A 13,039-nucleotide genomic window follows, 5' to 3' on the forward strand; every position below is an offset into this window, starting at 1 on the left:
CGACCCGACCCGACCCGATCCAAACATCGGCTTCCCTCGACATTTTCGGGATCTCGCGCACCTACTTTCCTTCGTTCGTAACTGTGCCTTTCAGAAAGTTTTACTACTGCCGTTGCCTTAATTTATTTGCTTTCTCTAACAAGTGAAAGCTTCGGAATTGCGAATGATCCAAAAGTTACGCAACGGAATGCCAACTACTCTTGCCACTGATCAACGAACGATTTATGTGTGCTTCCCCTATCAGCATGGTTCCATTCAAGTAAAAACGGTTTGTATTCAAGGGCGCCCCATGTAAGATTTCGTACGCAGTAAAAGTTATTGTCTACCTTTCCACAATTTCAGTCAGCCATTGTTTCTGGTGCTATAACTTTGATGAGAACTGTTACCGGGGGACGCGCGGTATAAATTGAGTTTTAAACGTCCGCGTTAACGTTATTAATCTCAGATACTCTCCGATGCAAGGAGTATCATCCTATTAACTTACCAAAGATTTTTTTTTATTATTATTTAAATTTTACAATTTGTCCAGTAGAACGTAACTTACCAAAGTGTTAAAAACGCTTGTCAAATGTTCGTATTATTCTCAACGCGAGAATTTTAATAAACGCGTAATTTTAATAAATATTAAAAAAAGAAAAAAAAATGTTCGTATATCAAATAAATTGTAGATTGTCAGAGGTTGTAAAAGAGAAATCTGTTAATTGTGCACAAAAGAGGACCTCGTCTCCAGTGTTCTTGATCTTGAGATACATCGTAGAGGCGAGCACCCCGAGTAACGTGGACTTTGTCCGAGGCGTGGGAGGATCGTAGTTCAAAATTCCATGGAAAAAGATCTAACCCAACCTAACTTAACTATGCCCTATCTTCGTTAGGGTCGCAATCCTATACAAATATACACGCAGTTTCATTTTTAACTTCTTATGTCGGAGTAAATGTAACGTAACGAATAGCATTTTCTTTTCGTCGTAACTTTTCAACCACTAAAGATGGTATCGCTGTAAATTCGAAGCGTACTTCCGGATACCGAGGAACAATCATATCTGTATACACCCTGGTGTTTCGTCTATCTTGTCCACTCGAAAATTTCCGTTATTTTCGCAGATACAAAAGAAGGTAGGAGGAAAAGGTCGTTTTGTTTACAACTGCGAATATCGCGGTTCGTGCTTTCCCTTCAAGGTCATTTTTTCGAGCGTTTCAAGGTTTTTATTTTATCGATTACATTCGCAATTTGTCCAGTTTGGACATTTGGTAGAATTTTTTAACTGTTAGATTCTCATGTGGGTGGTTACCCCCAGTGGGATACCATCTTCGTGTTTGTTAGGCTGTGTCCTTTGCGAGGTTTGCTGGGTGTTTCCTTTTCAGTCTTCTATCCATGTTTGAGGTTTTGATCGTTTCCGCAGCTAGTCGGTTTGGGTGTGTTCCTATTCTTTCTTTATATTTTCCTGCGAGTCTGCTAATTCTCTCTTTGACCGTTGGTATTGCCAGATCCTTCCATATATCCTCGTTTCTAACGTACCATGGGGCGTTTACTATTGCTCTAAAAATTTCAGCTTGTATCGTCTCTATTGTCTCTATTTTCTATTTTATATGACTCATATTGGTCCAGATTGGTTTTCTGATCGTTTTGTATATTCCTAATTTATTTTCTATGCTTAATTTGGATTTTCGACTTGTTTCAAGGTTGTCGACGATTTTTCAATAAAGGTGGAATATTTATCGTCGTTAAATTTTATCATCGTATTATTGTAACTGGTAAAAAATGAATTTTAAACGTATAGATATGCATACGGCCGGTATCTACGTGTGTTTGTATCTTTTAATGTTTAAAACATTGGCAGTTGCGCGAGGTGGTTATTCTCATTCTCGCAGAAACTCCTTTGTCCCTCGCCAATATCCTATGCGACATTGACCGTGTACGTTATTAACTGTAAAAGATGGAGAAAGATTTCTTACTAAAGCGTCTTGTGCTACTAATTGTAGTCCAGAATCTGGATACATCGGAGAGAAATGCGTGCGAGTGAAGTTCGAAACGATTGCTACCACTAGTAGCACGATGTGCCCTTAACGCGGTATCTCTGACAGCCGTTACGAGGAAATCCCTTTTCAAGAGATCTTCCGAGAAATGGTTCTTGGAAGGAAATTCTTATCCGGACAAAATCCTCCGGTCCAAGTCCCAAACGGTACGAACCATTCCGTCCTCAACGAGGGTGGCCGATTGTTTAGGTTGGAATCTGAAGAGGCGTGGAAGGTATTCTGGCTGTTGGCTTGGGTGTATAATTCGGACGTGCAAGGGACAACGTTGGGTGTCGAGTTTTCAAGGATACCTCCGGTTCGGTACCTCCGGTTTAAGCCACGTGGAAGCAAGATAATAAATCAAACTTTTCCCAAAAGTCCAAACTAAGTTCTATACGCATACTGCATACTATATTGTTTTTTTATTTACTAAAATTTACAATCAATTCTCGCATTGAGAATTTTCAGTAATTTTTTCTTCGGTTTTCGCTTCAGTTTCAGATCTGTCCTGAACAAGCGAACTGAAATATCGCGTTAAAAATTATGCGAAATATGAAATTTACGTTATAATGCTAGCTTTATTTTTGACAGTATATTTTTGACGTAACGCATCTGTCTCCTCCATTTAAACAAGATTAGACTAAATTTTTTATCAACGGTATCTAGACTAGAACAAAAAGCATCCTTTGACGAAAGTATAAGATTTCAAAGACCCGGACATATATATCAAGTTAGTTTTATCTCTCTTTCAACGACTGTTGAAAATATGTATAGAGATTGCGAGAGCAGAGGAATGAATTTCAATCGTACATACGTCGTTACAGAATGCCAAACATGGAAATATTAGTGGAAAAATAAGTACTAGTAATGACATCATCTTGATGCACGTGTAACAACTATGGCACACACCTGCGTCACACTTGGCGGCATGTTTGCACGCCGTCTACGACATATACATTCCATTCTAAACGGCGTTTATCTACCTTGCTTTCGTATGCTGTTCTTGTCTGTGTTGGCTACGTCAACGAGCATTGGATAACATTTTCTTTACCTGTTAAATAATTGATAAGAAATTAAGATAATATCCTAGTTGCGAGTAAGAATGAAATTTCTTGAATAAAAGTCGCCTAAACGATGTTAACGATAACTTATTTGTTATTTCATATTTGCAAATGAAATTTTATTCTTTTATTTGGATTTAGTTGGCAAGCAAATTTTATTTTGTACAATGAAAAGATCGTTAACTTAATACGTTTATTTTCCAATAGACAAATCACATTTTTAATTTTAAAACTATTCGTTTCTCGGACAACTTGTCCGAAAGTCTATTTGACTTTCGCGTATTCTTCGTGGCTGACAGATATTACTAAAAGTTGGAAAAAATAAATTTGCTCAACGCTCGACAAATGACAAATAAAAATAAATAAAAATAGTAAATACAAAATAATTCTTTACTCGTAAATAACGTAATTTATTTCTGTTTTTTATTTGAACTCGCAATAATAAATGATTCTCTATTCAAAGAATTATTTCAATGAAAATTTATTCGATAACGATGGTTATAATAATTTATATAAAGTATCATAGCAAGGCACAGTTAACTATTCAAATGTGCATTGTATAATATTTAGTTGCACATCCTTTCAACGTACGCGTTTAAGAATTCCATATCCGAATTAATCCGTCAGCATTCGTCGGCGAGTTTCATATTTTTCTGTCGAAAATCGCGGACGAAAATATTTTGTACGTACACACTACCGGCTGTAAGCGATATTACCACGCTTACTGGTATTTGGTGCAATAAGGACTCTTCTCGCTACAGTTTTTAAAGGTAACGTAACTCGTAATACAGTACTGCAATTGTATTATTATTAAAAAGTCTAGAATTAATGTTTACCTGTTTTTGTGAAATGTCTAGCATATTTCTAAAATTGTTCACTATCTACAAGGTAAAAAATAACTTTAATAATATGCGAGACAACAAAGCAAGTGCGTATCCATTAGACGATATGTATCAAGAATAGGTGTTTTGTAATCATGTCTTTCGCGTACAATATAAATATAAGTCCAAAAACTCGTAACTTACGAATAATTATATCGTATTTACAAGGGAACTCCATTTATGTGACCTTGTCGGAGGACAAACAGTTTGTACGATTAATTGGAGTTGGTGTAACAGGAGGTCGCAATTACTCTTCTTATCTATTATTTTTCGTTCGATTATATTTTCGTTCGCGTAATAGGTGCTCATATCCGTATAAGCGAATTCAAGCAGCAAAAATTCAGTTAATCGACCGATAGTCGAAATTTCGTTCGAACAAACGGAGTTTGGATAAATGGAGTTTTACTATATGACGTTTCAATCGCTGTTCATCATCGATGTATTCAAAAATTATATTAAAAATTAGATTTTTATGTTTGTAATCCAATGGTTATTTAGTTATATATCTGTTTTATTATTATATTATTTATCGAAGTGAATATTCCATATTCGATGAGTACGAAGGGATATTGACAGAATCATCGAGGAAAATCGTATATGCAGCTAATTACCAGCACAGTTTACAAATATACGCGTGTGTATGTGCATAAACATACGTATTAGACAGTCATGGCTACTGTATCTGGTCATGTTTTCAGTCAACAAATGCATCTCATATTTATGTATGTAATTACCATGCTACCATTCGAATTCATGCTTTTTTTACTCACACGGTCACTGTAGCTTTTTTTTAAAGCGAGCGTCAATTGCAAAATGTTGTTGCGATAAACGGAATTTTACTAAAATTGCGTAACTATTCCAATATCATTTCGAGTAATTTAAAATTGTTGCTTCGAATGCAAACATATATTCGACACCGATATATTCGATAAATTCTATAGTTCCCCTTCCATGTATTCGTTTAAGTGTAAAAATATCGCTTTTTACAATTTTTTATTTATACGTTTTATTTATATGTTTGAGTTTATCGATGTCTCACGCAATCATATTGTATTACACATTCCCAAGTACGAGATCGTAAATATAATCTAATTTTTATCTTTATAATAACATCATCGTAAAACGTTATATTCAAACGCAATTGAAATATAATTAGAAATTATTGTAATACACATCATAACGCACGTTATTTTCGTGTTAACTGCTAAAGGGTCAACTCTTCGTACTCTCGTTGTATTCTCACGTTTCGATTATTACAATACATCGTTGCAGCTGTACGTCAGCACGTCAATTCGTATTCACCCGATCACGCAAACTGAATTTAATTAATTTTAATAACCAATAAGTAAACACGTGCATATACGTTAATAGTTAGCAAGAGTATACGTGTACCTACGTATACAGGTACCCCGGGTGCTCCAGCAATAATGTTTCGGTTAGGAAAAGCGGTAAATTTGTAATTGCCATGACAGCAGGGATGAGCGTAACATATAATTATCGAAAATAGAATGCGTTCCGAGATGCGTTTATCCCGAAGAGCAGTAAATTCTTCGGAAATGATGGATGACTCTCGCTCTTGCTCGATTAACATAAACAAATAAACAACGCCAAACACGTGGAAGACACGCAACTGTCGTTTATTTGCCTCGTCCTTGAACTACCGACAGTGCGATATCTTTTGTATTTGTTTTCTTACTTACTCGTTGACATGTATTAGATAATTTTAATCACGAACGTATTTCTTAGACTATGATAAATGTGCAGTACCTACGCGGTGAGGTGTTTCTACACAATTTGAAATTCAAGATCCATCAACCTTTGAATTTCTAACGATATTGTATTTGCATACTTTGGTGTTTGCAGTCAATTTCAAATTTAACATCCAAGTGGAAACATATCGCGTTTACGCTAAGAAAAGATCGAATGTCAAATGTAAAAACCAACAATACGGAAGTGCCCTAAACAAATCAGATTTCTCATAAAAAAAAAAAAAAAAAAAAAAACACGGCTATATCCGGATCGCTTAATCGTATATTTTGACGGATTACAAACACAGTGAGGAGCTGGAGTGTACACACTGTGGAACAAAGATGGAAGAAAAATAGAGTGTACACACCGTGGAACACTGTGGAACAGTGTGTACACCGAAGAAGACACAGCTTTAAATTGCTCGAATTCTTTCCAATCCTTTCCCGTGTGGCCGAACTAAAGGACATCGAGAAAGTCAACGATCAAAATAACCAGCACGTTGTTTACACCGATTCCACGAGTACGCTTTCAGCTCTAAAACTTATCAACTCCGAGAGCCTGAATAAGTAAAAAAAAACCATTAAACTGATTACCGACGAGTACAATGGAATTCTGTTGATAGTTTTTTTTTTTTTTTTTTTGTAAATTAGCAACTCGTTTCCTATATTTAGATCGAAGTGTCTGCCAGAGAGCCAGAATAGGTCTCTGCTTTTGATCATGTTTCATCATACGATCAGCGTTTCCATATGAGGCGAAAGTCTAGATACATTCCTAGATAGCTAAGTGTTGTAACTTGCGATGATGAATTGATGTCGAAGTTGAACGATGTCGAAGAAGGAATACCTTTCCTTTCGTTGGTATTTATACTAATTTTTCGTTCATTTAACTACAGTTCAATGGAGTAGGCAATAGACAGATAAAACTCGAATCGGGAAGAACCACAAGCCAGAGTACAAAGAAAATGCGATATAGCGGAGCAGAGAAGTCTCTGTCACAAGCGAAAACTAGGGGGAACCAAGCTATTGGCAACTGCGATGTAGCAAGAGCCAGCGATAAGAACTGTAATAATTAGCAACACGAGCAATCAAACTCAAGTATCTGGATACGGATCGTAGGTTAGAAGAATGTAGTATGAGATACGAAGCAATGTAGCCAAGTCCGTTTCAAGGCCAACCGGTTGAAATTAATAAATAAGCTGTTACCGTAAGAAGAATCGATATTTAGTTAAAAGTTGTCTATTTGTTATTGGCCGGTTATTTTTTTGCTAGCAGACTTCGACTTCTTTTCCAATTTATGAGACACTTAAAGGTGTACAAATTCATGGAATGCATATAACATACAGAAGTGTATAAAATGTCCAAGGTAGACTACTTCGGAAGTTTATTATCTCTAACAAGTAGAACGAGTTTCTATTTCAATTTCATTTCTTCGACTATGTTCGTAGAAATATTAATTTGCGTAAAAATCCGTGATCTAGCGATTACATATTTAGGTTCAATTGTAAGCGATTGGTAATGTCAATAAGTAGTAGAATGTTAAACGTTAAAGTAGAATACTTTCGTTCGAAACCAATTTTTAAAGACGAACCTAACCCCATTTTTTAATTTTATTAATTCTAATAATTATTTTTTATTTAAACATTCATTTCTAGAATTAAGAAATTAAGTTTTGAAAGGAATTGGAGAAATTATCGTACAATATCCTCTAATTATTCTCAACTTTATTATCGTTAATATTCCGACGAATAACGTAATTCCCTGTATACATACGTAACGAAAGAATCATTTAATTACTTCAAAAAACGAAGGATTGGTACTGATAAATAACTTCTTCTGGTCGAATATCACCGTAAAACGTTTAATGCTTTGAAACCATATGGTACAGCATGTTACACGGAACTGTATCGTTAATTTATTTGCGCAAGCATAATGTTAATATTTCGCAGTGGAAGCGAGAACTAAGTTTGGTTGGTACTGCACGCTACACTGCACGACTTTCTCCTCCAGCATGTGTTACGTGAAAATAGAATATCAAACGAAACGTTCAGTATACAAAGTATATTGTCACAATATCTTTACATAATTTCATTTTAATTGAATTTGATCAAACTTGAGTAGATCGGAGTAAACTAACCGGAGTTTTCATCAAATTGAAGCAAACTTAACACGTATGTAAGACACATCGAAGATAGATGTTAAGTTTGTTAAATGTCAAGGTTTAAATCTGCGCTCGATCAAGAATTTCGCGTTATCAGATCGTATTGTAGCGTGTATAATAAAGCGACAGGAAACGACGCTTTAATTCGATACTTAATGGCAAACCACTTAATAAAAAGAAATCTTACTATTATTTCTACAACACATTAACAGCGGAGTATTTATAATTTATCTCTTCATTAGCCTGGTTGCAGCGTGAACATTTCAGATTATCGCGCAGCTTCGACATTTAAGCTAAAAGGCTTCTAAAAGGCATCTTTTTCGCAATGAGATTTTATTTTCTTTCGTTTCCGCTTCGATCGAATCGGCACGTTATCAGAGAACTTGCACGTTGCCGCGTTAACGAAGCAAAATGAAAATCCCAAGGGATATGGATCGTTCGTCTTGAAAGTGGTGCAAGTCCATTTTTTCTTTGTTTCCACATATCGAAATGCTTGCATTTCCATCGAAGAATTCTAATAAGGTTTACTTATCCACGCTTCTACGCGTTTAAATAAATGCGAATTCATTATGCGAATATCTTTTTTAAAAATTAATTAGACCAATATCTTTATTCAGAGCTATAAATGGACTTGCACGCTGCTTTCAAAATTAGTAAATCGTATAATTAATTAAATATTAATTACTTAAAAACTATGTTTTCAAACTATGTTCCATGCTTTCGTTTATAAATAAGAGCAGGAAATACAAAATACTGTCTTTTAATTTTAACGTCTTTTCTTTTTGGTTATTGGTGCCTCGATTATTTGGACAAATTATACAAACTATAAGAACTTAACTTTAAACTTATAAACTTTACAAACTATAAGAGATGAAGTTGCATCATTTCTAAAATAAATGATTACGCAATTTCATTTGTTATCGAAATTTCGATCGATTAAAGCAAACGAATACTCCGAGATTTAAATAAATTGGAGAGTGCTTGTAGAAAACACTGCCAATGCCAAAGCTGAGATATCTTGTTCTTTTATTGGAAAATGTTTTACGTACCAATGAGAATATTGTAGCATATGTAAACAAATCTTCGTGTCCTCCTGAAAACTTTGTTTATTGGCATCTACGACGTTTCCTGCAAGCGCTTCTCACTTGTTTACAAATAAGAAGCTTGCATTAAAGTATATGTAAATTCGTCGTTTCCTAAATTTTTTCATAAATAAACTTGGGACATATCAGACGATAAATATTGTCAACATTGTATTGACAATACATATTGATCGCCTTAGTTGTGAACTTTGAAATATTGGCAATATACGGTATTGATATTCAGCTGTCCGAGGGCAGCCTCGCGCTGTAAAACGTGCACTAAATGAGTTTTCTTTTTTTTTTTTTATTTGGTTGTTTACATTCACTATTTGCCCGATTTGGACATTTGGTAGAATTTTTGGCTGTATGCACTAAATGAGTGGCGAAAATTTCAAAACGAAAGGCAACGCAACATTCCAATCTAAAAATCTAATACGTATAAATAAATATACGCATGCACAACCATAACTGCAACCAGTCATAGCCGAAACGCACATATAACGTTACCTACTCTAAGCCTTTGTTACTCGAATTTTATTTCTACCTTATCCGTATTTTACTAATTTGACCTAATCCTAGTACATGTATTACCTTAATCCTAGGCTACTTACCTACCATTAATATAACGCTAATAAACTACGCTACTTTCTTCGGTTTAGCCCTCGTATTCTACAAGTCTATGAAATAAACCTGTGGAATAATAAATTAAAATAATAATTAATAAAGTAACGTAATAAAAGTAGGCAGTTGACAAAAAGAAAATCAATTTCCTGCGAGTTTGATGGTAACTTTGCCGAGAGATCCGGCGAATAAAGAGGAAGCGGTCTGCCAGCAACTGTGAAACTAAAGTATTGGATTACGTTCGATTCTGGCCGTACGGGGCAAACCTCTCCATCGCATGTAACCATTTCATCCGGTTGCGGTTAAGCCGAACCTATTGCTTCAAACGTGTTGCCGCTTCCTTTTCGCAGGAAAGTCTTTGAAAAATCCTCTCACTACCTCCGGCCTCCAGCAGGCTTCTCACTAGCATCGCCTTTCATTCCGCCGGCTTTCCTCCTCTCGGAATTTCATGGCCACGTTTCTCTAATTGCATTTCCCGTGTTTCTGACCGACTTACCAGTCGAACTTTATTTCCAGCCTTGTCTCGAGGTTACATTATTTTTTCCCTCTGTTTGCTACTTTATCTTCTTAACGTACTCGTAGCGCGACCATATCCCTCGAAAGTAAAACACGCTGACATTCGAAAATAGAGACAATACAAGCTGAAATTCTTAGGGCAATAGTAAACGCCCCATGGTACGTTAGAAACGAGGACATACGGAAGGACCTGGGAATACCAACGGTCAAAGAGAGAATTAGCAGATACGCAGGAAAATACAAAGAATAGGAACACACCCAAACCGGCTAGCTGCGGAAACGATCAACACCTCAAACATGGAAAGAAGACTGAAAAGGAAACACCCAGCAGATCTCGCAAAGGACACAACCTGACAAACGCGAAGATGGTATCCCGCTGAGGGTAGCCACCCACATGACAATCAAACAGTTAAAAAATTCTAGCAAATGTCCAAATTGGACAAATTGTGAATGAAAAGAATTAAAGAAAAAAAAAAAAAAAAAAAGAAAAAAACGCTGACATTCAAAAGCTATATTCTTCCCGCGCGTCCGAGATATTCCCCTTTCTAGGAAGAAATTTCTTGCTCGTCTTCTTACTTTCTACGTGTCCATGCTACCGAACAATTCAGAAATGGACTTTGCCCGTGTCCACCTAATCGCGAAAAGGGAACCGATGTAGTGTAAAAATCACACAAAAAAAGGGTAAAAAGTGTACACAAAAAACATTGGTAAACGTCTACCGATCGATTGGCGAAAATTTGAAAACGAAAGGCAGCCACCCAGCGTTCCGAGCAACCTGGAGACGATCCTAAATAAGAAGGTGACAAATGAAACGACTCTTACAGTTTTCAAAAGGCACGAACCCTTCTCTACCGATCTAGTCGCAGAAAAATAACGACTTGGTGAAATCTATTACGACTGATACGCGTTTTCGGTTTATAAACATGCTCGTTGATACAATATAAATACAGTACATATTCACGAGCAAACAACAACATTCTAGTTTAACTCCAATCTTATCTAACCCTAATATCGCATAAGTGAAATCGTGTGAAATACAATTGCGTACAACTGTAGTTGCCGATAACCCTGAGCGAAGGGTGCGCTTCTCAATAAATCAATAGAAACATTGAGAAATAAATAGAATGGCAACTTTTCGTTACAAATTACGATATTGCTTTTATTCGAAAGCAGCGAGGTGAGCGGGAAATGGTTCTTTAGAAAAAGATTCTTCTAGCCATTTTACGTAACATATTTTTTTTTTTTTTAATAATTTTGTAAGAACGGTTTATTCGTAATTAATCAATGTCATTTCTACAGCGGCTTATTATAGGGATTACGTGTTGAAACTTTCAGTTTCGAAGGTGAATATCTCCATTTCGGTAAGGCTACGCTCTCTAAAATTGAATCGTCTATAGGTAAAATACTAAATATCGTGAAAATTTGAAGGAAATAGTAAGAAATACGCTCCATGCTACAAATACGGTAGAACCCACCCTATTCCAAACGTTTCAGTATACGAACGTAACGTTAACGGATGCCTTTCTCCGTTTTAAATAATACGTTCAGCGTCACGGCATGTTTCTGATAATCTCTTTTCAATTTGCAGTCTCTTTCGATAAAGCGAAATGCTTCGCTACGAAACATTTTAAAAACGATTCTAAACTTTTCAGGTAATTTCGAACGAATTAGCAGTTTCCATGAAGTATTCTCTGTTGTTTTATTGCTTTTTTTTGTCACTTCATTGAGCGAGATAAAGCGATAAAGGGAGATAAAATAGCATCGCTTCGGTCGGTCAATTAAACGTTGACATTTGGGAAATCACAAGGCAATTCTTATCCATCGTTTAATCCCGATTGCTTTGGAATTTGGTTAATGTTCTTTAATTACATTGCCTTCGACATCAGCCGACAGTTCTCGATAATATGTGCAATCGATTTGCAAAAACGTTGAAACAAATTCTCTATTTAATTACACGTTTTAATGCGATGAACATTTCTGTACCTTTAAATCTCTTTAACCCATGAAGTAATTTATTCTCTTAGTTGTTCGTTTCTGATAAAGTATCGTAATGAACATTCGTGAAAGCTTAATTATTATTTTAAATTTGTTTTTATAACGCGATTGTTTCGTTATAACGCGACGCGGCTACTTGCAGTAGAAAATAATTCAATCAGTAATACTGCAGTACTGCAAAATATTCGATATTGCAATCAGTAGGAAATAATTAATCGTGGAGGTTGAAACGTTGACAAATTTTTATTTCATAATCCTGTTTTCCATTTCGTATTGCGTGTTAAATCAGGCCAATATGTTACTGAAAAGAGCTATTTAAAAAGGTATAGTAATAAAATATCAGTGAAAATACGTCACAGACAATTCTAAATACATTTAATTCCCTGCTAGAACTGAACTTGGACCTAATCTAAAATCCACTTTCAACTTTGTCGTCTTTATTTAGGAATTCCTTTAGCGTGCAAGCACCTCCCGCTAATTATATTTCATTTTTGTCGCTTCTAACCAAATACCATAAAATTATATATTTTCGAAATAATTTTGTGTTTCTCTTTGGACTATTCATTCCAATTTAAAAATATTTTTCCAATTTTTGCAGTCATTTAGAATCTGCTTCACTTCTAACGGAGTACGACCACTTCAAATTTGTCGAAGCACTTCGTCGAAAATCAAATACGTTGTAGCAAATTAAAAAATTACTTAATTGGTACTTGACATTAATACATAAATTATATTATACTACTACTGTGTCAATACTGAACGCCGTAAAATCCGGTGCAATTAGAATTTTTAATGCTCAAGGCTAAAAATTCAATTCAACGTATCTCCGCTGTTATTCGGGATACAAATACTCGATATTCCAATCAGTAGAAAATAATTAATTGTGGAGGTTCAAATCTTAACAATTTTTTTTTTTCATAGTCCTGTTTTCCATTTCGTATTGCGTGTTATATCAGGACAATAT

This window comes from Bombus vosnesenskii, unplaced genomic scaffold, assembly GCF_011952255.1.
Source record: "Bombus vosnesenskii isolate JDL3184/JDL3185 unplaced genomic scaffold, Bvos_JDL3184-5_v1.1 scf7180000016275, whole genome shotgun sequence".
In the NCBI taxonomy this organism is placed as follows: Eukaryota; Metazoa; Arthropoda; class Insecta; order Hymenoptera; family Apidae; genus Bombus; species Bombus vosnesenskii.